Source organism: Solanum stenotomum, chromosome 5, assembly GCF_019186545.1.
Source record: "Solanum stenotomum isolate F172 chromosome 5, ASM1918654v1, whole genome shotgun sequence".
In the NCBI taxonomy this organism is placed as follows: domain Eukaryota; kingdom Viridiplantae; phylum Streptophyta; class Magnoliopsida; order Solanales; family Solanaceae; genus Solanum; species Solanum stenotomum.
In genome coordinates this window covers 31,109,511-31,134,266 of record NC_064286.1, presented here as the reverse complement: position 1 = coordinate 31,134,266, position 24,756 = coordinate 31,109,511, and positions in this window count along the sequence as shown.

The following is a 24,756-nucleotide window of genomic DNA, read 5'->3' as shown; positions in this document are numbered from 1 at the left end:
TCTGATTAAATAACGTTATCAAAGACACATCATCCAATTCTCAGTGTTAGTGATCGTTAATCATTAAAAACCCCAACTAAATGAGTTGGGGTCGAATCCATAGGGAAAGGTGCGTGTTTCTAATTCAATTGGGAAGTATGAACATGGTCAAATCAGTCATAGGAATAAAAAGTATCGAATAAAGACATCATTCAAATTTAGGGGTGACATGAATGTCAAATGAGGGGTTTTGGTTTTGATTATCAACTTCAAACAGTCACAAACAACACGAATTGACAATAATGAGACGGGTTCTTGGGATGTGATTGATTATAGGCTAATATAGACATATGGGTAATTTCAACTATTAGTAAATAGCTAGATATTAGTGAGTAGGCTAGGCTATAGTGGAGGTAAATTTTCTCTAGAACAGTTTACCCCAAATCAAATGATTTCTCTCGAACATCAACAAGCATGCAAAATAAAAGTAGCCCATACCTTAATCCATTCACTCTTTCGAGCTAATTGTGTGGGATTATGTTTAGGATTCACTCTCGTTGAACCCAGGTTAACCCAATACCCACAAACCATCAATCAATAATTTTAGTTCTAAAACCTCTCTCCTGAGCAAACCAAAAACACAAACATAGAACTGCATTTGCAGCTACAATTCTTAAATTAAACCACAATTAATGATTCAAACCACTTATAAAAAAGCATTTAAACTAACAATAAGCAATACTCATACGCTAAATCAGCCCATAATCACATAATCACAGCTCAAGAATTAGATGTTTAGCTTGACACTATAAAAAGGTAAAAACCGTTACCAAATTGACTATCCATCAACTGGGTTAAATTGATTTCTTCCTTACAATGCTCAAATTTGAAGAATCCTAAAGAACCACTTGCAATATCTCTAAAAGTGAATTTCTTCAATTCTTCAAAGCTAAGGAAAACTAGAGAAAATTGCTCCAAACTTAACAACAAATTTATCTAAAGACTATTTGATACTATTCTAAATGTTCTAAAATGTATTTATAGTCGTAAAAAATAAGCTACAAAAGCTCATTCGGCGAAGTAAGTCGGGTTCGCCAAACCACTCGGCGCGCTGCCCTTCGACCCCTTCCATCTCCCTTCTGCCTTGGTATGCAACATCCTCAAGGTCTGTAACTTTGGGCGATCTATCTTGGCTTTGCGGAATCAATCGGCAATCCATCGACTGCTTCTTTTCATCACCAACTTGGTTCTTTCGTTCAGGGCTTGGCACACTAGAAATTTAGGTGGTCTGATGAGCCACTCGACTACACGCCGAGTGCTCTTGGCGATCCTAAGGCTCACTCATCTTCATTTCTTCAGTTTGTTTTATTTCTTTTTGCATGTTAGTGTCGCTGCTTTGTTCCATAATCTATGTTCCTAAAAATCAAGGATTTAACATCAGTTATTGGCACAAAATAAGCATTTGAGGACCCTAAATCTCTATAAATAAAGCCCTAAATGAGTCCAAATCTCAAACTCATCAACACACCCAACTCAAACTTTTGCTTGTCCTCAAGTTTAGTAGTTCAAAGGGGATGTTTCAAACAGTGCTACATAAGACTCAATCATGAATGCACACAACAAGACCCAACTTACTCATGCAAGGTTCAATTGTGGACTGAAAGATTAAAATTGTGACTCACCTTTATTAAAGATTCTCAAGTTCACAATACTTGCTTTAAATGCAAGTTCAAGCTCAACAAAGGTACTCAAATGCTCTCACAACAAAGATGATTCCATATTCACACATAATTCTTCAACAATTTATAGTTCCGGAATCACATCCAACTCTCCCACTTACAAAGATGAACACATGCATGACTTCAACCATAGGTTTGCCCTTATTTTCCAATCAGCATTCGTTTCAGTTCACTCAAGATCAAAAAGGTCTTATCAAGGCTTACGGCAGGGCGGAGTGTAAATATATGGTCATTTAGGCTCAGTGGCTGCTACCCTCATGAAATGTGGTCTGAATGTCTCTTTTCTTCCTTTTCTTCAATATTTTTACTCATGCTCAAAATTCACCCCATTATTCAACTTTCAATGAGTTTCCAGATACCCCGTTTCTTTTGCAACTTTCAAAACTTTATTTCACAACTTTTTCATTCTTTTTCTTTTTCTTTTTCGTTTTCATTCTTATTTTCTTTATTTTTTTTTATATGGAGGGGTTCCATATTTTTCTAGGTCATGACTAAAAAGGGGAATTCTTCACACTTCTTGATTTACTTTCTCTTTTCACCACACCCCCAACTTAAGCTTTTGGCCTAAGTTGGCTATTCAAACAAACCACACTTCATGAGAGTTATGGGTGGAATAAAGAAGGGTCACATTTGTACAAGTTTCTTCCAAGAAAAGGATAAGGCTCAAAAGGGGTTAAGGCAAGGTTCACACATCTCACATGATTGGCCACAAAAGAGGTTTATAGTCAAATTGATTCCCTCTTCAAAATTGATTCCTAAGATCATTTCAAGAGCTTGTATCACTTAGTCAACCGGACCAATGGGGAAATTCTAAGTGTCATCACACAAGGTTCACGGTAAGCGCATCACACAAGGCATTGGCACCACTATCTAACGAGACTCCATACTTTCGCTAGTGTGCAATGTTCATCACAAGAGACTCATTCGATAATCTTCTATTCACAACGAGATGCAAAACTTTTGCACATTGTCTATTCAACTTCATTTGGCCTCATCGTTGCTGCACATTCATTTTTGTTCGATTAAGAGCACTATTCAAGTCATCGGTAGTGATCATAACCGATATTCAGACTTGCACAAGAACAACCACATTCAGACACAACAAGAGTAGGAACAATATTCGGAAGGGTCAAAAACCATTTTCATTCATAATAAGGAGCCATAAGCTCAAACATCTACAAGATAAGATCAAAACCATATTTAAACACAAAAACTAATATATATACAAAATATAATCACAAGAGGTAGGTACAGAAATACCTCACCCCACCATAAATAAAAAATGCAGTTGTCCTCAAATACAACCAAAATAAGCAAAAGTCAATAAAAATGACAGAGGGGGAGGTTAAGAAAGGTCCTGTCTACACAGTCGCTCTATCTGTCTGTGCATCAATGCCCGGGGTAGCATCAACACTAGCTCCACCAGAGCTTGCCATGGGTGTATCTGCCAATGAAATCTACCTGGCTGAATCTGTCATAGCCTCCTCAACCTCTGTAAGGCCCTCATATGTGGTCTCCTCTTAGAGATCGAGTTGTTCCTCATCCGTCTCTTCCTCAGACTAAGCAGCAGCCATCTCCTAAGCTCGAACCTCATGTTCGATGGTAGCCGAAGGCACATCCATATCAACTGGCATGTCGGGGATCTCCATAGTCCCAAAAATCATCGGCATATTTGTGGACGTCCTACCTCAGCTTAGCAATTGCGGCCTTTAGGGACATCCCCTCATCAGTGGCCATTGTCCTCCTCACATATTGTTATCCTTACCGCAAAGGCATCAATAGAGACACTAAGGGGTGTCACAGCAACAATAAGGGCCATCTCAATCATCCCAAGGATTGTGGAATCAAGCTTGGAGGCACGCCTATCATCAGAATAGGCTAGCTGCCCCATCCGTAGTATCACAGCTTGGGTGAGTGGAGGTCGGGAGGCAGTGGCACTAGCAGCAAACCTAGGATGCAGGGGAGCAGTAGAAGTTCTCAGAGACATGGAAGGAGCAACACTACATATACCTGAAATCCCAGGGGCTGGAGTAGGCAATTCTGCCTCTACAAGTATAGTCTCAATATCCACAATCGGGGAAACATCCACTAGGGCTGCCTTCTTCTTCTCAGCCTCATCCTTCAAGTACTCGGTCTCAATGCGCCGGGTAATAGTAGAAGAGGTGGGAATCACTTCCACGTCCTTATTTTCATCGCGGGGCACTCGGGCTCGTCTGCACAATTTGGTGATCAACACCGGGAACAGAAGCAATGTTTGAGGCTGCCTAGCCCTCATGGCCATTTCTTGGCCAATGATCATACCCAAATTTATACTCCTCCCATCAATGATGCAACGAAGACAAGCTTCTTTCATGTGGCGAAGGATAGATTCATTCTGGGATAGCATGCTGGTGTTGTTAATAAAGACAAACCAATACCTTGCTACTATATTGAGGTTTTTCTTTTCTATGGGTTCTCCAGCCTTGATTCACCTAGAAGTATCGTCATATAATAGAGGGGCTAACCAGTTTTGTAAAGTCTCTAATGACTTTGTCTTGATCATGTATTGATAGTCACCTAAAAGTTGTTGGTGCTCTCCAAAACAATGTTGATGTCATTACTATAACACTTTACCTTATTGCCCCTGACGACCACATAATCATCCAGCTTGAATGTGGCAGCCTTCCTCTCCCTTGTGGCACTAGAGCTCCGTAGGTAGTGTAAAACTCCCGGACCCAATTAGAAATGTAAGGGCAACGGGGTCTAGTGAAAATCTAGAACTTGTGGGACCTCAAGGTGCCACATATCTCTGGATATTTGTCTATACCTCCATCTCTAGACAGCCTCTTCTCCTCAATAATAGTCTTCAACCCCTCATCCTTTAGTCTATTAATAGACAAGGGAGGAGGACCATGTGCAGGTGGTGCTGGGACAACAGCCTGATCTGGAACGGCAGGAGGAGAAGTGGCATTGGGTACCCTAATCCTGGATGGATCATTCATCCTTTTGGAGCGCAATTCAGCTCTCCGGGACTATATCTATTGATCGTCCTCTATCTCAAAGATAGTCACCTGAGGGTCCTGGTGCTTACCCTGAATCTCAAAAGTAGTGAGGTGAGTGGCGTACACTCCTTCGCTGTCGAAGCTGACCTCCGGTGATTCAGGAGCAGATTCTTTTCCTTTTCCTTTACCCTTCCCACTAGTGGTAGGATGTTTTTTTACCTTTGTTTTGGATGCAGTTGCATCCTCGTTGATAATGATTCCCTTTGCCCTCTTGCAGGGTGGCATGTATCGTCATGCTACTTTTGGTCTACTCATATCTGCAAAACACATCGGAAATAGTTAGAAACAATTCACGAAAAGTGCAAAAAATAGGTTGCAGAAAGAATCGTCGAATTGATTGGCGAGTCGCCGAATCACTTTGGCAAGTCAAATCGGGCTCACCGAAAGGATTGGCCTAAAAGTTTCCCCGAAAAATAGCATGTAGGAAATGGGAAGGCCCATTCGGGGAATCATCGACACCATTCGGTGAGCTTAGACTAGCCCGCCGAAAGTATCATTATATTTTAGGGGTTAGGGACGCAGAAAGGGAGAACAAGGGAGACTTTCGGCGAGCCCAGGCTTCGCACTGAAAGTTCAAAACCAAAGTCAATCCAAACATGAAACTAAAGGTGATCTAAGGGGACTTTGGCGAACCACCGAGTCGTTTGGTGAGCTCGACCTAGCTCGCCAAATTGCCCAACATGCCAATTTACAAACCCGGTTCCAAAAATCAAGTCCACAACTCCCAAAAACAAAATCAAACAACATACATACTCTATTAAGCCCAGACCCATATGACCCATGCCACCGGGGTAGTCAGGCTTCCCCGGCTTGGCCAAAATTTGCTATTAGACGACTTTAGCTCTTAAGAACGACGTCAAACGCTCCATCAATTCACAAAACCCATTATTTAGCACAATTGGGGTTACTTAGACTTCATGCGACACAAGTTTATGATCAATTTTTACAACACAAAAGTTTGGGAAATCACATTTTAAACAATCTGGGCACAATTACAAAACTACGAAAGGCAACTAGCACACACTTACGATTTCAGTTAAACAATTGCATTTTAATTCAACCACAATTTAAGAGTTCGGAGTTCAGAGAAACCAACCTTTAATGCCAAAATATGATTTTGTAAAGCTAGGCGACAATGTATTCCATTATATGCACGAGATCAAAGAGAAAAATATGAGAAAATGCAAAAATATCAAAAATTTAAAGTGCAGGTGTGACTGTATGAGGCTAAAAGTGAGGGAATATGAAAGAGTTTGAAATTCTAAACCTTTGGCCTTTAAAAGCTGTCTAGTTCGCGGCCTTTTCAGCGATAATAGTCGACCTCACTACACCACTCGGCGACACGCCGAGTGGTTACTTACCTTGCCAAGTTTTACAGGACCTCCAGATAATTTGGGGTCCAAACGGTAGACAAAATTGGGCTTGCCGACTTGTCTATGGGCCTGCAGAGTTTTACAGACTCCTTCCTGATATTTTCCTGAGTCTAACGGTAGTCCAAGTCGGGATCACCGACCTCTTCGGCGAGTTGCCGACAGGACACTTGGCTTGCCAACCTGCATTTTTCAAACACATTCCAATTTTCACCTATAAAATCAACACCCATTATTCTAAAAACAAACTTAAAGCAATAAAAACTTGGGTTGCCTCCCAATAAGCGCCTTAGTTAATGTCATGGCATGATGCAAGTCCTCACTCACGCTTCATTCTTAGGGTTTGCAATAGTGCGACTAGGCAACCCTCCATGTTGTTTCAAGTGGAGACAAGACAATATATGACACATTTGGGTCTCCAGTAACTTAATAGACATGGAATGAGAAGCAGTCATCTGATTAAGCATTGCCACATTCTCTTTTAACTCATTCAATACTTTGTTGTGTTCATCGACTTTGTAGAGAATGAGTGAAAGTATCTCTTCTATCTATCCACCCTCATAATCCTTAGGCTTTCTACACTCATGAGGAGGAATGTACATATCTTTATTTTGTACAGTACTTCAAATTCCAGGATATTTTTTGCCAAGAAATCCAGCTGGGTCAACATTTTTTCCAGATTTTTTTCCCTCACTTGCTCCTTGTTGGTCTTAGTCATGCGATCGAGGAGTTGGAATACTATTGCATATGGTTGTCGTATTACAGCACCCCTAGACAGATGGTCAGCCACTCCTCTTTCCTTAGCACCCAGAACTATATAGAAACAGTTGAGTAGCATCTTATCTAGAATTCATGAGTTGGGCACTGTAACAATAGGGTCTTAAATCTCAGCCACAACTTATGAATTGTCTCACCCTCCAAGTGTTGGAAATTTAGGATGTTATCCCTAAGAATCATCATCTTTGAAGGAAGGTGGTCCACTTGGTTACCGTCGCTACCATTGACACTCATTTCCTCTGTTTTAACAGCCACACAAAAACCAAAACTAAAAATAAGTAGATTCAACTATGACTAAAAAAGACACAATTCAATTTCACCAATAGAATTTCAAGCAACACCACTCCCCGGCAGCGGTGCCATTTTGATTAAATAACGTTACCAAAAACACTTCATCCAATTCTAAGTATCAACGATCGTTAATCAGTATAAAACCCAACTAAATGAGTAAAGGTTGAATCCTACACGGAGCAGTACGTGTTTCAAATTCAATTGGGAAGTATGGGCATGGTAAAATCAGTCATAGCAAAATAAATTATTGAATAAAGACGTCTTTCAAATTTAGGAGTGACAAGAATGTCAAATGGAGGGGTTGGTTTTGATTATCAACTACAAATAGTCACAAACAATACGAATTAACAATAATGAGATGGGTTCTTGCGATGTGATTGATTATTGGCTAATATACACATATGGGTAATTGCAAATATTAGTAAATAGTTAGACATTAGTAAGTAGGCTAGGCTATAGTGGAGGTAAATTTTCTCTCGAACAATATATCCCGAATCAAGTAATTTCTCTCGAACATCAACGAGTATGCAAAATAAGAGCAACCCACACCTTAATCCATTCACTCTCTTGAGCTAAAGGTGTGGGATTGGGTTTAAGATTCACTCTCTCGAACTGAACCCAAGTCAACTCAATACCTACAAACCATCAATCAATAATTTTAGTTCTAAAAACTCTTTCGAGCAAGCCAAGAACACAAATATAGAACTGTATTCGCAACTACAATTCTTAATTAAAACCACAATTAATTATTAAACTCACTTCTAAAAAACATTTAAACTAACAATTAACAATACGCATAAGCTAAATCTGCCCATAATCACATAATCACACCCCAAAAATTGGGGTTTTAGCTAGACATTATAAAAAGGTAAGAACCATTACCAAATTGATTATTCATCAACTGGGTAAAAGTGATTTCGTTCTTACAATGCTCCAATTTGAAGAATCCCAAAGACCCACTTCCAATTTCTCAAAAGTAAATTTCTTCAATCTTTCGAAGCTAAGGAAAATTAGAGAAAACTGTTCCAAACTTCATAAAAAATTGTTCTAAAGAGTATTTGATACGAAACTAAATGTTCAAAAATGTATTTATAGTGGCCAAAAATAAGATATGAAAGCTCAATCGGCGAAGTAAGTTAGGTTCACCGAACCACTCGGCAAGTCGCCCTTCGATCTCTTCCATCGCCCTTCTTCCTTGGTACTAAGCATCCTCAAGGTCTGTAACTTTGGACGATCTATCTTGGCTTCACGGAATCACTCGGTGATCCAGCGACTACTACTTTTAATCGCCAACTTGGTTCTTTCCTTCAAGGCTTGGCACACTAGAACTTTAGGCGGTCTGATAAGCCACTTGGTGACACACAGAGTGCTCTTGGCGATCCTCAGGCTCACTCATCTTCATTTCTTCAGCTTGTTTTATTCCTTTTTTCATGTTAGTGTCCTTTGTTTGTTCCTCAATCCATATTCCTGAAAATAAAGAATTTAACATTAGTTATTGGCACAAACTAAGCATTTAAGGACACTAAATCTCTATAAACAAAGCCCTAAATGAGTCCAAATCACGAACTCATCAAGTTCACACAATTCTCTAGATATACTCCTACTATGGTTGTCGATCATGGGGCAAGGATGATCAAGTTTTTTTGGGAGTGTCCGAGATTGTAGTTAAAGAATGTCGTACCACCCTGATCATCAATGAAATGGACATTTCTCGCCTAATGATTCATGCTCAATGAATTGAAGAGGAAAAGCTTAAGGAAAAGTCTAGGGAGGCAAAGAAGGCTAAGACCGGTGATGGTGACTTTTCACATTCAAGTTTTGTTGAACATGGTCATTCTAAGTTCTGATAATGGTTTTCTGTTCAAGGGTCCACTAATGCTCCGGCTCCTAAGTTCAACAAAGATTGGGTGTCTAACCCTAAGCCTTAAGGAGGAAATGGTGGTGGAAATTGACTTCGGTTCCCACATGCCAAAAGTATGGCAAGAATCATCCAGGAAGTGCTTGATGGGTATGGATAATTTCTTTGGTTGTGCTAAGAGTGGTCACCGCTTCAGAGATTGTCCGTCTAAAATTGAGAAGGGAAAAGATGGTAGGCAAGCTCCGCCAAGTGATTTCGGTTCAAGTGCTCCAAAGAAAAATTGATTCTATTCTCTTTAAATTCATCATGAGCAAGAGGGTTCTTCCGATGTGGTTACCAATCTGTTAAATTTTTTCATCTTGACGTTTATGATTTTCTTGATCCCAGTGCTACTTTTTCTTTTGTGACACCATAAGTTGCTATGAGATTTGATGTTCTTCCGAATGTCTTGATACACCCTTTTTTCTGTCTCCACACCGATTGGCGAATCTACTGTGACTGAGAGAGTTTATAGTTGTCCTGTCTCCTTGCCCATAGAGTCACTCATGTTGATCTTGTAGAGTTTCATATGTTAGATTTCGATGTTATTCTTGGTATGGATTGGATCCATTCTTGTTATGCTTCTATTTATTGTACAACCTGACTGGTCAAGTTTCAGTTTCCAAATTAACCCATCTTAAAGTTGAAAGGGGAAGTTCTAGGATTAAGGTTATTTTGTTTCATGTCTTAAAGATAGAAAAAATATTTCTAAGTGTTGTCTATATCATCTTTTTCGAGTTAGGGATACGAATTCCAAAACCCCTTGTCACGACCCAAAGTACACCCTAGATGTGACATGGGACATAGGATCCCGAAAGGCCCTACAGAAGACGCTTAGCATATATCATCCAAGATAATAGAGTTAAAGAGTTGAAAAGAAAATTATATCATAAAATGTTTGACAAGAAAATGAAGCAAAAAATGTAGCATAGCGTAAAAGCCATCTAGTACATAAATAGTGATTGGGCGTAACCCATACATCACATACAATTTGAAAAGTAAAGAGAATAAGCAATAAATGGTTCGGTCCTTGGATTATAAGGACTTGCCAATCTTGAAATCTACTATTGTGATCATTAGCCACGGAGATGCGGAATAAGAGCGTCGGACTCTACATGAGTGAAACAATATAGGTAAGAGTATGCATTAGTACAAAGAATGTACCAAGCAAGATAGCAATGCATATACAATATGAAATCATGCCAAAAAGGGCTTTTCAGGGTATGCAATGACCAAGCTAAATCATGAGACGAAAAGGTTAGAAAGAATAAGTCATAAACATGGTCGATCAAAGCTAAACATCTATAAAACTCTTTATTTAATTTGGTACTTCTAAAAGTAACCTTAGTTCATTATTATTGAAGATTTACCTTTAACCGACATAGAGACTTGTGAGCTATAACATGGAATCCGATGTCTACCCCATACCGTAAAGGGGTGTCCTCACTTGCCAAGGAAAGATCCATGAACTTCTATCTTACATGGATCCACTAGCTAATGTATATGTAAGACAACATCCTATGGTGGCATATAAGTATGGGATACAGAGATTACTACTATATACCCGGTCTCAAGATACAGGAGAGCTTCCATCTCAATATCCTATCGGTGCTAAGAATAAATCCCTTAGAATAATCATTAATCTTAACTTATCTTATCAATATGATACATGGGTAATCGCTACTTTTCTTATCATTAGAGTATCTCCTTAAATCTTGATTGAACTTAGGTGAGAAAACCTTTCAACCTTATGAATCTGTTATGTGACAAAACCCTTTTACATTCATGTTTGAGTAGCCTGTGAAATATCCTTTCACAACACCACAACAACATTGATACATCACTCTCAAAGCATCTTAAAACATTTTCATCAATTTCATAAAGAACATGCATATCTTCAGAATTCATCTTTTGTAGTTCAAAAACTTCTTCATATGAACATAATCTAGAAATCATATATTTCGCATGGTTTCATGGGAATTCAACTTAGAATCATGCAATTACTATAAAAACATGCATGAAAAGGCATAAAACAATCAATTAGATCATAATTGGAATGAACCCGTAAGATTGAGTAAAAACCCTAATTTCAATTGGAGATTCTTAGTTGCAAAATAGGAGAATTTAGTAATCCTATGGAGGAAAGAACTCCATAGGTGAATAATATCATACCTTGATGCGAAAAACTTGGAATTAATGGTGAATTTGGAAACTTGATCTTGAAACCCTAGACTTCTTTTTCTTCCTTAGAAAGAAATATTTGAGAGGATGAACTAGATAAACTTTTGGGGTTTTAGAAGAATGAATTGAATTGGGTAATTTGGAGGTTAAAAATCATTATATAGGTCTTTAGGTAGAAGGTAAAAATACGTATTATATGTAGAATGTAAAATGACGTAGTATATGTAGATGGTAAAACAACATAGTATACGGTTAAAATGATTAGGGAAAAGACCAAAAAGCCCCTTAAATAACTATCAAACCCTCGTGAATGGTTGATAAGTCTGGGATTTTGACTCATTTAGGGCTTGTTATTCATAGAATTAGTATCCTCGATTCCTATTTTGTGCTCTAAACTGATATTTAAAGGCCAATTTGCAAATAAAAGGCGAAAGAGTAAGGAAAGGACATTACCGGGCAAAAAGGAGCAAAAAAGATGAAAAAGGCTGAAGATAGTGAAAGTTGACCATCACCAAAGCCACTTAGTTGATCGGCGAGTGGAACTTCAACTCGCCAAATGTTCCAAACTGTTTGCCCTGGGACAAGCCAACTTGGCGATGGAATTGAATTTTCGGTGAACCGCTGAATGGATCGGCGACAATGAATTTGATCGCCTAAAGTTACAGGGTCCAAACGCTAAAGAGTTAAGGAAAAAGGGCAATGGGGAATAGCAATTGGTGCAACGCCGACTGGGTCGGCGATGTTCGACTAAATCCATCGAGTGACCCCGGAGGCCAAAATCTCATAACGTATAAATTGTTTTTCAAAATGAGAAAAAGGGATCCTACCATTGTTAGACTCTGAGTTTTTTTTTTTTTGAAACATTGTTTTTCTTAGTTGTTGAGAGTTTTCTAGTATATTTCAAGTTCAGTTTTGAATTTGAAGCTATATTGGAGCATTGTAAAGATTCATATATTACTACACATCTTATGGAGAATTTAGTTGGTATTAATTTTGTACTTTTCATGGTGTGTGTGTCTAAAACCCCCAAGATCGGGGGTGTGATTATGTGATTAATTGTCTTAATTAACTTATGGGTGTTAGTGATTACTGATTTGATTGTTGTTTTGAAGTGGGTTCGATTGGTAATTGAGTTTTAACTTATGGATTGTACTTGCCAATAAGTTCTAGTCTAGTATTCTATGCTTGCTTGAGAAAGAGGTTTTAGAATTTAAGGTTATCAATTGATTATTGTAGTAATTGGGTTGTTGTGGATTAAGCTTGAATGAGTGAATCTTAATTCGATCCTACCTATCTACCTCTAGAGAGTAGATAAATTGAGGTTTTGGGCTATTTATTGTGTGATGCTTGTTGAGGTTTGAGAGAACTCGCTTGATTCATTATAGTTGATCTAGAGAGGGCTATTACATCTGAAGCTTAGCCTACCCACTAAGATTCATCAACTTTTGGTAACTACTAATCACCCGTATAGCAAAATTGGCAATTAATTGATCACATCCCCAAGTATTCCTTTTCTATTTTGATCACTCCCTGTTTTCATAGATATTAATTTACAAACCTTATCCCCCCATTTGACACGTGTTTTTGACCCCTTAGATTTAATCAAATGATTTCGATAATTTCTATTCCTACAACCGTTTAGAACATGTCTTTCACTTTGGAACTAAATTCTTGACCGTAGCACTTCTTGTGGGATCGACCCCAACTCTTCGTTGGTTTATACTAGAATGAGATTGCCTACACTTAGTATTGGATGATATGTAGTTGAGTGTTACAAAAAATAGTGTTATTGCCGGGGAGTGTTGTTTAGAACTCTCTTATTGAAGTATAGTTGTGATCTAATCTTGTTTATAGTTGAATCGACTTACTTTGTTTTGTGTTTGTTGTTGGTTGTGTGTGAACAGTGAAGAGATGAGTGTGAACGGAAGTAATGGTAGCCAGTTTGGACACCATGGTGACATTGGAAATCTGAATGATGTTAATGAAGCAGTTCAATTGGATGGTGTAGGTGCTATTCGTTGAGCTCAAGTCGTTGGAAATGTTGTATTCCACGTGACTAGTATGATGTTGTAATTCTTGCAAATGAAAGTATTATTCGGAGGGCTAGCTCATGAGGATCCCTATGACCATATTCGAACCTTTATGGACGTGTGTTGTCAATTCTCATTCAAAAACATCTCACAAGATTCAATCCGGCTCTGGTTGTTTCCTTTTTCGTTGATGAGGGAAGAAACCAAATGGTTAGCTCATCTATCGAAGGATTCTATTACATCTTGGGATGAGCTTACCCAAACATTTGACATAAGATTTTTCCCTTCTTCAAAGATGATGGGATTGAGAGACAATATTCAAGGCTTTAAACGTTTGGATGTTGAAGCAATCAACGAAACATGGCTGAGGTTTCAGAAGTTGTTATTCCAATGTCTGACTCACGAGCTTCCAAACAACGAGTTGTTACAACACTACTACCAAAGTCTTGACTCAGTGAACAAATGTGTAGCTTATCAACTTGTTCGAGGAGGTATTATGCAGAAACCTTGTTAGATAGTGTTAACTCTACTTGATGGGTTGACGAAGATAAACCGAGTGTGGTATACTCAGGAGGATCAAGTATCTGCTTTGACTTACAAAATGAAAAAGGAAAATGTAGAAAAATACCATGAGCAGGATGAAACCATAGCTAAAATGATGACCCAAATGGATCTTTTGTCAAAACTTGTAATGGGTAGTGGTTATAAAGTTGTGAATGTTGTTGGAATTAGCGGAGTGAAACCTGATGATGCACACTTTGAAGCATTCTACAATGAAGAAGTACACTCTCTAGCAAATTAGGGAGGTGGTTTTGCCAAAATTATCCCAAGGCCCGGTGGAAACCAAGGTTGGAGTAGAGAGTGTGATGAAGGTTGGAAGGATCGTGTTAGGGAGTGGCGTGACCATGTTACAAACTAGAGGGAGCGTGATTGTGACAAGGAGAGATATGTTCTTCCCCATGAATGTCAAATCCAAAAGAGCAAAGGGCTGACCTAGAGAACTTTTGCACTGAAGATATACTTGCACACATTGTCAATAAAGTGGAAGGATCAGACAAGGTGCCTAGAGAAATTAAAGAGGACATCTTTATGCTAAACTAGACGGTTACTTCTCACTCGGTCTCTATTAAGCAACTCGAAACGCAAATGGGTCAAATATCATCTCATTTAACACAATGCCAAAATGGGGTCTACAAAGTGATACCCGTCGAGTGACCTTGAAGGACAAAATTTGAGAACGTATAAATTAAATTTCAAAACGCCAAAAAAGGGATTGAGTGATATCCTGTGTAATTTTTTCCATTATTGAACTTGGAACTTTCGTCTTGAACAGTACTTTCCTTAGTTTAGGGAGTTTTCTAGTAGATTTTGAGTTGGATTTTTGATATTGAGCATTTCAGATCATTGTAAAGACGTGGATTGCAATACCCAGATTATGGAGAATGTAATCGGTATTGATTTCTTACTATTTATGATGTGTGGCTAAAACACTGTTCTTGGGGGTGTGATTATGTGATTAATTGTCCTAATTAGCTTATGAGTGTTGGTAATTATTGATTTTATTGTTGCTTTGAAGTGGGTTCACTTGGTAATTGAGTTTTAACTTATGAATTGTAGTTGCAAATGCAGTTCTAGATTAGGATTTTATGCTTGCTCAAGAGAGAGGTTTTAGAGTTTAGATTATCGATTGATAATTGTGCTGATTGGGTTATTATGGGTTCAGCTCGAGAGAGTGAATCTTAATCTAAAACTATCATCTAGCTCTAGAGAGTAGATGAATTGAGGTGATGAGTTGTTCATAGTATGTTGCTTTTTGAGGTTCAAGAGAACTCACTTGATTTGTAGTAGTTAATCGACAGATGACTATTACCTCTAAATCCTAGCGTTCCCACTAAGATTCAGCAAGCTTTGGTAATTAATAATCACCCGTCTAGCGAAATTGGAAATTAATCAATCACATCCCCAAGTATACCTTCTCTACTTGTTATTGCCCTATTTTATTAGTTGTTAATTGACAAACCTTAACCCCCGATTTTACACTTGTTGTCAATCCTTTGATTTACTTAAATAATCTAAATAATTTTCATTCCTACAATTGATTAGAACATTCCTCTCACTTCATAACTGAATTCTAACTTGTATCACTCCTTGTGGGATCGACCCCAACTCTTTGTTGGGTTTATACTAGATTGTGATCGCCTACACCTAGTATTGGATGAGGTGTAGTTGAGAGTTATCAGACATTGCCCAACAACTCAACTCAATTAGAGGCTTTTAGGACATAGTAGTAGATTTAGCTTGGGTTGTTAAATGGCTATTTTAGTCTTTACTAAAACTCTTATGTCATGTTATATTATTATTCAAACTAGTTGGGATTGTTCCTCGTCAGATATCAATTGTTTTAGCTTCCACATAAGTTCGTTTTACTTAGCTATTCTCAGTATGTTCATGATATGCCAGATTCATTGTTGCTTAGGGTCACTCGTGATACTAGGTCCCGTGTTAAGTCAAGAGGGTAGCCTCGAGGCATGACAAACTTGGTATCAGAGCATGAGGTTCAAGAGTCCTAGGAAGTCTGAAAGTCGCACTAAGTAGAGTCTCTTTCATGGTTGTGAAGCGCGCCACACCTATGAGAGAGAGGCTACGAGGTATTTTAAGAAAAACTTCCCTTCTTTATTTTCCAGCTCATGCCATAGAGTATAATCTCTATTTAATCTACTTCTAACTCTTAATTTTCGAGTTTCGGTAAAATGCCTCCTAGAAGAGAAAGCTCAAAGAATCAGCTAGCAGCTCCAGCAAACCCATTAAATGAGCAAGTAATGCATGCCGAGTTTTGGTCCTGACAAACTTGGCCTCAAACTCCGCCACATACTAACACTACTGCAACAAGAATCTGAACACTCACTCGGGTTAACCCTACCGAGTTTTATGCGTCTAAGTCAAAAGGGGATCTACAAAAATTTCTTGATGACATTTAGAATGTAACATACATTATGGGTGTCAACTCTAGTCGCAAGTGCAGATTTGGTCACCTTTCACTTCGTAACAACATTGAAAGGAATCTCTTAATACTAATGCAGGTCCAAAAACTCTCTCAGAACCATTCTCAATCTCTACTCCAATTGGTGACCCAATTATAGCTAGACGGGTATACAGATATTGCCTTTTCACAGTTTCTCAGAGAGTCACCTCAGCAGACCATGTAGTGTTATAAATGGTAGACTTTGATATCATTGTAGGCATGGAGTAGTTACATTTCTGTTATGCCACATTTGATTGTAGAACTAGAATCATTCAGTTTCGGTTTCCAAAAAAGTCAGCCTTAGAGTGGAAAGGTAGTAGTTCAGTACCGTCGATTTATCTCTTACCATAAGGCAGAAAGGTGATCTTCAAAGGGTATATCTATTATCTCATTCGGGTTAAGGATTCAAACTCAAAAAACCCAAAATCTTGAATCAGTCCTTATCGTAAATTAGTTTCTAGAAGTGTTTCCAAAAGATCTTCCATGAGTTCCTCCTGAAAGGGAAATCAACTTCGGAATGGCTCCTACTAAGCTAAAAGAATTGAAAGAGCAGTTGAAAGACCTTCTAGATAAGGGCTTCATCTAATCAAGTATCTCTCTATAGGGTGCTCCAGTGTTATTCGTGAAAAAAGAAAGATGGTTCTCTCATAATGTGCAATGACTATAGGACGTTGAACAAAGTCATAATCAAGAACAAATATCATATCCCTAGGATTGATGACTTGTTCGACCAACTTCAAGGTGCATGCTAGTTCTTTTCTAAGATAGACCTTAGATCCGGCTATCATCAGCTTAGAGTCAGAGATATTGACATTCCGAAGACAACCTTCAGGACTCGCTATGGTCACTATGAATTTAATTTTAAGTCTTTTGGACTAACAAATTCTCCTTCAGCTTTAATGGACTTAATGAGCAGGATGTTCAAACAGTATTTGAACTTGTTCGTTATCGTCTTTATTAATGATATCCTCATTTATTCTCATAGTAAGGAGGAGCATGCGACTCATCTGAGAGTTCTTCTACAAACTCTCAAAGATCGCCAGCTATTCGCTAAGTTCAGCAAATGTGAATTCTTGTTACAGTCTGTCGCTTTCCTTGGTCATGTGGTATCTAGAGAAGGGATCCGAGTAAAGCAACATGTTACTACACAGTCATAAAGCAATATTTCAAGATGTGCACAAGTAATGAATTCCACAAAATCACAAGTAAATTTGAACGTAATTGTTCAAAAAGATGATAAACTTCAATCTATTGAATCTACTTGTGGCCACCATTTAAAATTGTGTCACCCATATTATCCTACATATTCAAAATGAAATTAAAAAGTAGAAAAAAATCAATATATAGTATGTATTCATACAAATGTCCAAGTTATTTCAGTTGCTATATAATTATTCTAAGTCCTGCATAAGATTTTATTCCCAGAAGACGACACATTAAAAAAATATTCTCCAAAAGGCTACCAACAACAAAGCTAAAATAATTTTGATCAGTAGGGTACCGAACAACATAGAAATATTGAAATCAAATGTCAATAAAAGACAAACTATATGCAAGCTTCATATTGCCATGGAACACAAAAATCACTTGCAAGTTCGATTTTAGTCTTTTTATCCATAGAGAATATATATCTAAACAAAAATATTAGGGTAAAATTTCTTATTACCACACAACAAAAAAAATACATGATCTCACACAACAACTTTTGTTTTGTATATTATTTCCTAAGAATATACTTGGATTAAAATTTAAGTACACATTCACATGACCTCAAATCAAAGTTGTACGGACTCTTCACTTTTGATGCCACATACGTGTGGAATTCTGCAAAAATACACTACTTTGGAGAATTCGACAAGAATCTATTCACATTTTTTAAAAGTCCGAGTACTCAACCACTACAAGAAATCCCACTTTTAGTGGCAATAAAAGTCGCCACAAAAACCCATAAAGTCGCCACTAAAGATGTTCATTGGTGATATTTGAGCCGTAGCTAGTTGGTTGTATTCTAGTTTCCAAAATTATTGGTGCCCCAAAAAGAAGGTGTTACCATACCTAGGTCCAAATGTTGTCCAAAATAACTAGTCTTTTACTTGGAGAGGGCCCAAGCCGACACCTTTGAAATTCGTCTTTCATTTCCTGCGCACTTGCTTTTATCCCTCAAAGGCACCGTTCCCTCTTGATCAGGCATCTGAACTCCCAAATAGCCTATCAAATTGGTTTCACTGTGTAGAAAGAACATTATAGACAATCAATCTTAAGGACAACATTCTTTTTTGGAGGTAAATAACCTGAAGCAACTACTTAATCGAATAATTGCACATGTACTAAATGAATGATATGCATTTCTCTTCATTTTGATCCTAGTTTCATAAGTCGTGATAGAAAACTGATCTTCATGTTGCAACTCCAAAAATGATAAAGAATAAAAATTATATTAGATTGCACAATATTTAGATGTGAAAATATTATAAATTAGTTAAGCACTCTTTTGTTTGCCTCTCCTCTACTACTGTTTAAGACCTCTTTCTCTCGCGACATCGCTATTATCTTGTTTCATCATTTCAGAATGGATCTTTATGACACTTAAGTAATAGAAAGGAAAATTCATGGAGTTCAAAGATACATGTTTCATCATTAATTAGGGATTTTAAATACATCTAAATAAAGCTAACCTGTCCATTAGAACCATAAGCAAATAACAACAAAGTTCCTTTCTCTACATTACCAGCATGTTTGCTAATTGCAGAAGCGAGAAGGCTTGACTTGGCTGCACTTTGTGTTGTATCAAACCAAAAAAATGAGGAAAAAAATTTCAGCTATTATATTAAGAAAGAATCTGAAATTGTTGGTTAATCTCCTCCAAAGTGTATTCATATTAATTTTGCAGCTAGAAAGAAATGAAATAACGAGAGTTGTTGTAATTAGCATATTGATAGATCAATCGGTTAAAACTTGATTAGCAGAAGCATGAAGCCTAACACACAGGAAACTTGCATATAAAACCCTTACAGCAAACTGGATGAGATCTGCATATAAGATTGGTTTACCTTTGAAATTTGAATAAATAACATTCTTTGCCTCCTCCAACAAATTTAAAACGCAAGCAAGCCCCTTATGTGTTGTTCTGCTGATCTCTGAGCTTCTTACAGGAAATAAGAGTACAAGAAAGATGAATAAATTGCAAGGTCATATCGTGAATCAACATCAGCAAAAACTGAGATCTCATCCAATAACATGAAACTTAATGCAAGGTAATAGCGTGAATAAACTTTTAACAACAAATCAGATCTCATCCTATATCATCTACTTCATTGAGAAACTAGAAATGTAAAATATAGGAGGAATGATCTTGACTTGAGTTTTGCTACTAATATACTAGTACACATATTGTCCAAGAACATAAAGGAGTTTCACCACCTGTGTTAGCATGTCAATATGTCTATTCTGTTTTACTCTGCAAAATCTTTGAAATTCTAGGTAGGTTTTATTTACTCCGAGAGGAAGGTATCAAGTATCCCTCAAAGCTTATATCCGATTATATATTTTCATTGCTTATTTTTGAAGAAAGTATGAATAGAAATGATTTTCCTAGATAGGAAACATATAATTGTTTTAAAAATTCGGAAGCTTAAGATGGAAGGTACAAGTTCTATACAAGTTTAACTGTTTCAAAAATTTAGAAGTTAAAATTAACTCTCAAATATTGAAGTGTTGTATAAACTAGCATAGAACAATGGGTAGCTGACCAAGTTAGTAAAGACCAACTGATGTTTAGAATCTCGTAATACATTTTTATTGATTCACAATCATGCTCAAATTCAATTAGTTAATATTTTAAAAAAATTTATGTTCACTCTTCTCCTCGAAGCAAATTATGATTAACCTTTTAGAATTTAGATTGATTCACCTCATTACCATGACATCTATTGCATTCAAGACAATAGCTTTCTCTAAATGCCAATACAAACAGATCATGCAAAAACATGTAGCCATATTTTCATATTGTAGAAGTTAACAAATAAATATTTTTATTTTATGATATAGTATCCATCCTATGCAATTCTGAAACCCACAATTCATATATTGTTGAGCATAATGAGTGACACGCTAACAACATGTTAAGTACGGAAATACAAACAATGACTCCATGGATTGTTCGTCATCAATGGCATACCCATAAGTTTTCAAACTGTAATTGGAAGTCCTAGTTCTTTACTCTACCACAATAATCTCAACATCTTGACATTCTTGTTGGCATCATCCATTTATAGTCACTCAATCCATTATGAACACCAGCATATAACTTTAGAAGATTAAACTAAATATTATTTCTAACACAAATGGAAACCCAACAAAAATGATCAAATAGATGAAAGAAAATAAAATAAAACTTATAAGAACTATATTGGGTTTCATCGAATAAGACTTGTGGAAAATGAAAACCCCAAACAGGATACCTTTCACCCATTGCAAGAGGGAAAACATGTGTTTTCTAGCTGCTTTTGTCAAACTTTGGAGACGAGCAAAGTCCACAAGGCTTTATAGCATATAGAAATCGTAGAAATCCCCACAACAATTTTGCAATCCCAATTCTATCGAAGAAAAATTTAAAGAAAGAATAATGGAAGCGGCGAATTTCCTTCAAAATTGGAGGGGGATTTGGTGGAAGGAGAGAAGAGAATTAGGGGGAAAAAGGGATATGTCTGCGTTTTTAAAACTGGAGTGAATTAGGGTTCTTCTATATTTTTATATCTTTTGTTTTCCGCCTTTTACTATTTTTATTTATCTAATTTAAGAAATTGAAATGATATTCAAACTATTATGAAAATTACCTTATAAATTTATGTACACTATATTAATTTTAAAAACATGAACTCCTTTAAAAATGTTTATGGAACTTTTTGTCATTCATTAATCATCAAAAGATTTTATACTAAGATAAAATTATTGTTTGTTATGTTTCCTTAAATTATTAACTAATTTTCTTATAATATTTTTAAATGAAATATGTTCTAAAATATATGGATAGAGAAGAATATATTTTAAAAATTAAAGAGTTCTACAAAATATATATGATAAAATAATATATTTTAAACAACCTCACAAAAATTAGAAAGACAAAAATAAAATCACATTTGGAAAAATTAAAATGGTGCCATCAATTCCTAATAAAGGACCAAATATACGATAAACTAAATTCTCCACAAGTATTATAAAAATGTGACTTTTAAACGAAAATAATGTTGAATATCAAAAGGCAAGAATTAGTTGCGGCATAAAATGTCGGTGAAAAGCCAACTTTTAGTGGCAAAGGTGTTGCCACAAAATAACTTAGCAGCGACATCTTATAGGTCGCCATTAATACTTCTTCAACCAAATTTTATTAGAAAATTTTAGTATGTTTTTGTGGCGGCCAATACATGGTGTCCACTAAAAGTGTAGTCATATGTATAAATAAGTGTTGCCAACTAGTTTATGATTTGGCAACACTTTAAAGGTGTAGCCTATAATTTTAAAGAGCACACTTTAAGAGCGTTGCCAAAGACGTCGTTGCCAAAAGTATTGTACAAAGGTCACACCTTGTAAGTGTTCCCTTAGATACTTTTGGCAACACTTTTAAAGTGTTGTTTAGAATTAGTGTAGCCGTAGACCAAATTTGTTGTATTGCATCTTTGATATCATAATCTTATCAGTCCCCATTGTCAATGAGTTTTTGGAAGTATTCCTAGATGATCTACCCGCTATTCCTCCCGAAAAGGAAAAATACTTCGGTATTGACCTTTTCCCGGATACACAACCTATTTCTATTCCTCCTTATAGAATAACTCCGGCAAAACTTAAGGAGTTGAAAGAGCAGTTGAGAGATTCGTTAGATAAGGGTTTCATCCAATTAAGTGTCTCTTCATGGGGTTCTCCGATTTTGTTTGTTAGAAAGAATGATGGGTCCCTTCGTATGTGTATTGATTATCGACAATTGAACAAGGTAACCATTAAGAATAAGTATCCTCTTCCGAGAATAGATGATTTTTTTGACCAACTTCAAGGGGCAAGTTATCTCTCTAAGATTGATCTCTGATCGGGTTATCTCAAATTAAGGGTGAAAGATGAGGACATTCAGAAGACGACTTTTATAACCCGATATGGACACTATGAGTTTGTAGTAATGTCATTTGGTTTGACTAATGCTCCGGTAGTGTTTATGGACTTAATGAATACAGTGTTCATACAGTATCTTGGCATGTTTGTAATTGTGTCTATCGATGATATTTTTATCTATTTAAGAAGTGAGACTGAGCATATTGATCATTTAAGGATCCTATTGCAAATCCTCATGGACCAACAACTTTTTGCAAAGTTTAGCAAATGTGAATTTTTGTTAAGGTCTGTAGCTTTCCTTTGTCATATTGTTTCAAGCAAGGATATTGAGGTTTATCCAAAGAAGACAAATGCTATCAAGAGTTGTCCTAGACCTCTAACTCCTTCGGATATTAGAAGTATTTTGGGTTTGGCCGGTTATTATAGATGGTTTGTTGAAGGTTTCTCTTCAATTGCCTCTCCTTTGACGGCCTTGACTCAAAAGAAGGATAAGTTCATATGGTCGGAATCATGTGAGAAAATTTTCCAAGAGTTGAAAGATAGACTTACTTACGCTCCGGTGTTGACCTTACCAGAAGGAACGAAAGGTTTTGTGGTTTATTATAATGCCTTGGCAATCGCACTAGGGTATGTTCTAATGCAAAATGGGAAAGTTATTTCCTATTCCTCAAGGCAACATAAAATCAATGAGAAGATTATCCTACTCACGACCTTGAGTTAGCGGCAATCGTATTTTCTCTAAAGATTTTGAGACATTATTTCTACGGAGTTGTAACACCCGTAAACTAGTAGGCTAAACTAGAGCCTTATGTGAGGATTCAAGAGCTTCACATGAGGGTTAAAGTCTTACATTTGACTTTCGATACCTTGAATGAAGGATTAGAGGTTAAAACGTAAAGGTACAACTCCCCATGGACCAAACAAAGGTCCTTGAGGAAGACCCTAGCAAAACAACCCCTAGAATCAACTTCAAGGCAGTCCACCCATGAGGGGACCCATGCCCCGTAGGGGGATCCACGCCCCGTTGATGGCCTCGTGGGTCAGGGCCTCAAATGATGAGCCCTAGACCAACACCCACAAAAGACCAGCACACCCCGTGGGCGTAGTCTAGTGGGTGAGGTAAGTAGGTTTAAGTGAGGGATAAGGGAACATTCTAGAATTATTTAGTTATTAAGTGGTGTCATTTTATTAGTAATTAGACCACCTATATAAAGCTATTAGACCATTAATTAAGTGATGCAAAATTGTTATTTCAATTCACCAAAAATAACCCAATTCCCTCCAAGAAATTATCTCTTTAGAAGAAGAAGAAGAAGAAGAAAAAGGAGAAGGAGAAGGAGAAAGAGAAGGAGAAGGAGAAGGAGAAGGAGGAGAAGAAGGAGGAGGAGAAGGAGGAGGAGAAGGATAAGAAGAATGAGAAGGATAAGAAGAAGGAGAAGAAGAAGGAGAAGAAAAAAGAGAAGAAGAAGGAGAAGAAGAAGGAGAAGGAGGAGAAGAAGAAGGGTTCAAGCTAGGTCAAGACTCTATTGTTGTAAGCTTTGTGAGGGCTTTGAATCCAAGGTATGATAAATTATTCATCCATGGATTCTTCCATCTAAGGAGCCCCCCCAGATTTCCTCCAATTGTGAAGATGAATCCCCAATTCAAGTTAGAGTTCCTTCCAACATTGTGGGTTAAGTTGAGTATGAATCCAATTGAGTGGATATTACTTGTTTATGATTGATTTAGTATTGAATTATGTTATTATGATGATATTATATGTTTTACATGGCTAACCCTAGTCTAATTTATGAAATTGAAGTAATGTGAGTTTATGCCTTGTGAAGGAGAAATTGAGGATTTGTTAATGATCTTCTAGAATTGATGATATGAGTAGTAATTGTTCAAGAATAGAAACATGCATACATGAATTGCATTAAATTATAGTATATATGATGGATCATGACTAGTAAATCTTGAAGTTGAACCTTTATGACGATTATGACTAGAATCACTTAATAATGAAGCATGTGATTAGAATGCCTTCAAATCTAGGTATGCATGATGATTGTAAGAACTAAAAGCTTTGAGAGTAGGGTGTGTAATCATGAATGTTGACTTCTAGGGTTTTGAATGTAAAGATAGTACGGTGAATTATGTATGCTAAGGGCTTGAGAGTAAATATAAGAATAAAATATTAATGGATAGAATTATGGTGGAAGGCATTTACTTATCTAAACTAGCTCATGAATATTTGAATGTATGAAGTGATAGAATCACTTGAGTTATGATGGATAGTAACTAAGTAATTCTTGAACAGTGTTGTTACATGCATTGATAATTCTTTCGTT